Here is a 6,133-nt window from a genome sequence, read left to right as displayed (position 1 = left end):
GCATTTTGGGCGGTTCGGGTGACCGGATTTCCGAACTTTTACCGCAAAAAGTTTGGAATTCGCCCGAATTTCGAACACCCAATGTTCGGGTCGAACCGATGGTCGACCCAAACCGTTTGATCATCCCTACTCCCAACACAGCAAGTTATCATTAACTTACAAATATCATCACGGGCAGCAGAGTAAGCTGGGGCTTTAACATGGCTCTGTGTCACATGGCTGCTGAGGGTGCTGACTTTGTATAGCTGTGCTGGGTTACACTCTCTAACACTAAGTACAGCCATAAGTTAACACAGTCAGCAACCAGCCATGTGACAGAGCCATGATAGAGCACAAGCATTACTGTGCTGCATGTGATGATTTTTTGTAATGCTAATGATCATAAGACAGTGAGATCCTTCATTACACTTCAGTTGGGGGAGCAGTAAACGTGCAGTGGAGCTGCATTTTTACCACCCCCAAACCAATCCCCTTAACCACTTCCTGTCCAGCGATGTATCAGTATGTCACTAGATTGGAAAGGTAATATTTGGGTTATCACTGCAGCAATGATGAAGAGATCATTTGTTAGCCCCAGAAATTCTGCACAACGTAAATGGCTAAGAAGCCCCTGGATTACTTTTACAGGCAGTGGAAGGGGGTCCCACTCCTGCCTTTAAGATGCGACTAGTAGCATTCGGTTCCTGTGACCCAGTAAGAGGGATGGATGTTGTTCTGCCCACTGTGTGATGTCAGAAACCAGAAGCGACAAGGATTTTGCTTCCAGTTTCAGTCTGACATAAACAAGCCATTACCGGCTTGAACAAGCATCTAAATAAACCCATCTTGGTTTAATCAGAAGCTTTGGAGGCCAGATATAGGGTCATCTCTCAAAAAAAAGAGGACCTGTTATGGCCCATGCTATCACAGCGGATGATTTTTATTCCTTGTAAAAGCAAAAAAAAGAAAGAAAAAAATAATTAAAGATACAGATTGATTTTTTTACATTTCTAATAAAATACAATTAAAATTAATTTTTAACTGCCCCTGCTCTTTGCTGCTTAGGCGCAATTGCAAACGCACATGTTGGCCCGCACGCATGTGTGAACAGCAACAAATCTGCATTTTGTTTCCAGACGGGGTCGGGGCGGGGACAGGGGTGGGGTAAAGGTCATGGTTGGAGGGGCCCTGTCAGGTAGGCTGTACAGGGCCCCATAATTTCTAACAGCAGCCCTGAGGGTGCTACACATCCTTCCACTATGTAAGGTGAAATTGTACAGTTAATGTCCCTATTTCTACAAAAATATTTTACTTGGATGAAACAAAGGAGAAAACACAGGATCAAAATCAATACAAACTTTCAAACAACCAATACATATATAACATAAATTTGATCATGATTATATTTTTGGTGCCATCCACTGACGGGTATGGGAGTGTTTGAGCCTCTATAGAGAGAATATGGGTTGTTGGGGATGGGACCAAAAATAAATTATGAGCACCAACATCCCAAAAGGCTATTGCTCAAAGGGGTGTGGAATACTAGAATTTTAAGGTGCTCAGAGATGTGACGACACAAAGTTTTTATATTAAAAGTATAAACATCGTAGTAGTATAGTATAGTAGTATAAACACTTCACGCATTTCCCTGAAGAAGCCGTTACGGCAAAACCCGTTGGAAATAAAGGTGCAGTGAATAATACTACTTTTATATATGGAATATGTGGCTGTATAAAACGTTTTTTTTTATACACCTGTTTAACAAATAAATGTTTATACTTTTAATCTAAAATCTTTGTGTCGTCACGTGTCTGAGCACCCTAAAAGTCCTGTATTCCACACCCCTTTCAGCTATAGCCTTTTGGGATGTTGGTACTCATAATTTATTTTTGGTCCCATCCACAACAACCTATAGATTTGAACACCCTTAAAAAAGGGTTTGAAATTGTCCTCCTGCATTGTATGTTAATGAGAGATACTAAGTAAAACTTTTTTAATGTAATTTTTACGTATAAACACAAAATAGGGAAGCACCAAAAGAAATAAAATGAATGCCTTCACCCAGCGCTAATGGATGGAACTAAAATAGTTCGTAATAAAAATTGTACCATAAAAATGATTCACGGTCACATAAACAGTATCCACTATAAATAGAATAACAAACAGAATATACTAGATGCCACAAGAAGAATCCAGCATTAGCAGCGCTAGTATTAAATGAATGAACAATAATTATATAAAAATAAATTGTCAGTCCAACAATCATATTATATTAGTCCATGTGTTTAAAGTGGATAACACCATGTGAGCCGTAAACGGGGTTTAGATGATATGGGAGGGTGAATGTGGCTGGAAACCGGACTTAAAGACCATCACCAAACCTCATGGAATCCACTCCCTATGGTAGAAAACTCACCCCACTGCAATCAAGTAAGGCAATAGATCAAACATCACCAATCACTGGCAAGGATTTCCTGTCAAGCTGATTGTGTCCACTCCAAATAGATAGAAGTAGCAAGACATTTCATACACTGAATTAACAAAACCAGAGGTTAGACTGCCTGCATCTCTCACCATACACCGTCCTGCAGTCACCGCTGGCAGAGAGGCAGAAAAATGCTGGTGTATCGTAGCTGCGTGGTCACGCTCTAACGCGTTTCGTCATCGACTTTGCCAGAGGGCGTCTTTTTAGGTATTTTTTGGTATGCTGTGTGAATGGGAACACATAACAAACATACAGTGGGTACAGAAAATAATCACCCCCACCCCTTTAAAATAATCATATTTTGTTGCTTTGCAGCCTGAAATAAAGACAGACACTGTTTTTGTATTATGCAGCTGTATTTGCAACCTTATAACATCCAAGTAAAAGATATAACACCAACATGTCAGAAAAAAAAAAAACTCAAAAACAAAATCACTGAGTTGGAAAAAGGATCACCGCTTTGAGACAGTATGTTGTTGAACCACCTTTTGCTTTATTTACAACCTGTAGTCTGTTTGGGATATGTCTCTACTAACTTTGCACCTCTAGACTTTGCAACATTTGCTCATTCTTCTTTACAGAACTTTGCAATCATTCCACAGATTTCCAATGGGATTTAAGTCTGGGCTCTGACTAGGCCATGCAAGAACATTCACCGTTTTCTCCTGACCACAGCTGAATGTCAAATGGGTTTTTATGCCATTGAGAAGGTGATTAACTATACCTGATTGGGTTTAGAGGCCATTTTTAGGAGGGGGTGATCCTTTTTATAACTTAGTGATTCTGAATTTGATTTTTTTTTCCTGACATGTTGTTGTTATATCATTCACTTGAATGTTATAAATTGCACTGAGTAAATGCAGCTAGATAAAACAAAAAAGGGCCTGTCTTCATTTCAGGCTGCAAAGCAACATTTTTTTTTTTTTTTTTTTAAGGGGTTGATCCTTTTCTATACCTACTGTATAGAGGGTTTCCCAAATGTGGCTGCAAAATTTTCAAAGCTGATTTCAGGATATTTTCCCCAATTAAACATTATCCACCCCCTCCAGCTAATCCTCCAATTATATTTTATAACTAAATAGCCAAAAACACTAACTGTACCTGTACCCATGTAAAGAATCCTTCTTTAGGTGCCAACGTTGCTGCATGGTGACCTAGACACTTCCAATTGACTGTCCATTGGTGGGGTCCTCAGCAGGCCTGAACTGCAGGGATGATCACCAGTTTTTATTCTTGTAGGAGGCCCTAAGGATGGGCTGTGACAGCAGACTCTCATAGGTTAAATAGGGCAAAACATTGTGAATGGGTGGAAGGGACCTAGGACATAAAAACCATTGTGCTGGGCTGCCAGTGCAAAAAAGATAATGCACTATCCTGGAAAGCAATTCCTTTGTTTTAAGGTTTTTCAATGCCCCTGCTCAATCACTCTCTTTGCTAAAGTTTTCGAATATAGCTTGCAACAAGTACATATAGTGACTGGCATCCAATGTATATTCACAGACATCCAGTTGCCCACCATTGCAATAAGAACTTAATCCCACAAGGAGAAAGGAACAAGAAGATAGTGCAGTTGAACATGGGCAGAAAGCATTGGACATTAAATCTACTTTACTAATCGCTACACAGGGAAGTTTTCATTTAAAACACACTGGAAACACAATATGCATTAGCCAAAATTTCCTAAGACTAAGCAACAACATTGCTCAATCACGTTATGAAATTCTTCTCCAAAGGTTCTTAATCTTTTACAGCGCAGTGACTCCCAATTCCACATCTATGAAGAACATCACCAGCTGGGTTTTCCATTATCGTTTTAAAAAAATCTTTATTTTTCGTCAGTCTCATTTATTTTAACAGGGCAGAAACATGTCTCTTCTTGCATGTGCTGGTCAAATACCAAGAGTGAAAATAAATTCCTTTAAAAGTTATTGATTTCCTGTAATGCATCTGGCTATTCAGCAACTCAACAGAAGCAGTTTTAATATCATGATTATGAGAACCGAATGTTATTTCATTCTAGCTTTGAGAGAGCAATGGGCATCATTAATCATTCATATTTTCATTATTGCTTTTCAGCTCTCACCATAGACCCTGACTTCCCCTTGTTGAAATGTTGCTAAGTGTTCTTTGTAAATTTACATAATTTCTAAAATGCCAAACATATATAAGTGTTTTAGACATGGAATTCATTTATTTTACTTTGGTCGCTTGGAATAATGGCTGAGGGTGTATTGGTCATCAAAAATGAACAATGCCTTAGGGTAGAACAGGGCAATGTTTGTCTTTTTGAACCAAAATAGTCAGATGTGGAATATATATCTAGGTATTGATATTGACAGTTGGAAATCGTAAGTTAGTGTGTTGGATTTCCAATAAAAGGGTTGTAGGATTTTGCTAGATTTAAAGAAAAGGTCTTTAACATAGACCTGAACTTAAAGAGTGAAGATATACAACCTTATGGGTAACATCTAAGAAAGGTAACATTGCCTAAGGTCGTATCCTGAAAATGTATCCTTTGTTTTGAATTCTGAAGAGAAATCTGTAAGCACCTGCAAGCATCCCTCCTTGATTTTTTTTCTGGAGATCTGGAGATTTCTTTGCATCTCCTGCTGCTACTTGAAAATTTTCCCACCAGGCATCAGATAAGCACTTATCAGAGAAGCGTTTCATGAAGAAGTCCTGATCAACTAACAGGATGCCCCCTTCTACATGGTGTGGAACTGTATGGTAAGGAAAAGATAAGCTTTAGTGAGTCTGGCAATACTAGTGACCAGTCCTTTGTCCTCTGTCCTTTAGCCTCTGCATACTTATTTTAAGGGTACAACTTCCATAGCCCAGGTCCTAATTTAATAAGAAGCCTGCAGTAGGGCTGCGCATCTTCACTTGTCTCACAATTCGATTTGATTACGATTATCAAGGCAACGATTCGATTTGATTCGATTCCACGATGCATCCCGATGCATCACCATTACTGCCCAATGCCCAAGACAACCCCGCTGCCCAATGGTTTTCAAAACTTTATTAAAAAAGAAAAAAAAAAAAAAAAACACAATCAAGCAGTCAAAAGTTAAAGAATCATTTTTATGTTCATCTGCTCTTAAAGGACACTTCCCTGGACCCTGGTTGTGGCCTGTATACATATAGGAAAGTCTGAACAATGTACAGACATTATACATTATTTACATTATACAGCCCCCCATTTACATTATACAGCCCACCATTTACATAACACAGCCCCCGTTTACATAACACAGCCCCCCATTGACATTAGACAGCCCCACATTGAAATAACACAGCCCCCCCAATGACATAACACAGCCCCCCATTGACATAACACAGCCCCCCCATTGACATAACACAGCCAATTTACATTATATAGCAGCTTCCACCCACCCCCCTGCACCCCCAGGACAGCCCTGCCAGCTGCCAGTGCACTCTAAATTTAAAACAAATTACTGTCAGTAATCAAAAAAGTAAAAGTATCAGCGCGACTATGTGTGGAATCACACACTAGTATACAATATAATACTCGCATACATGAATAGAAAGATACAGCGCTACTAACGTAAATTATGTGCAAAATAAGCAAAAAGTGTGCAAATGTTGCAAATATGTGCTGAATGTGTTAGTACAGTCCTGATGTGAAAAGTACTAGATCAAAGGGTATAA

This window comes from Pelophylax lessonae, assembly GCF_965119305.1.
Source record: "Pelophylax lessonae genome assembly, chromosome: 2".
Classification (NCBI taxonomy): Eukaryota; Metazoa; Chordata; class Amphibia; order Anura; family Ranidae; genus Pelophylax; species Pelophylax lessonae.
This window is presented reverse-complemented; position numbering follows the sequence as displayed.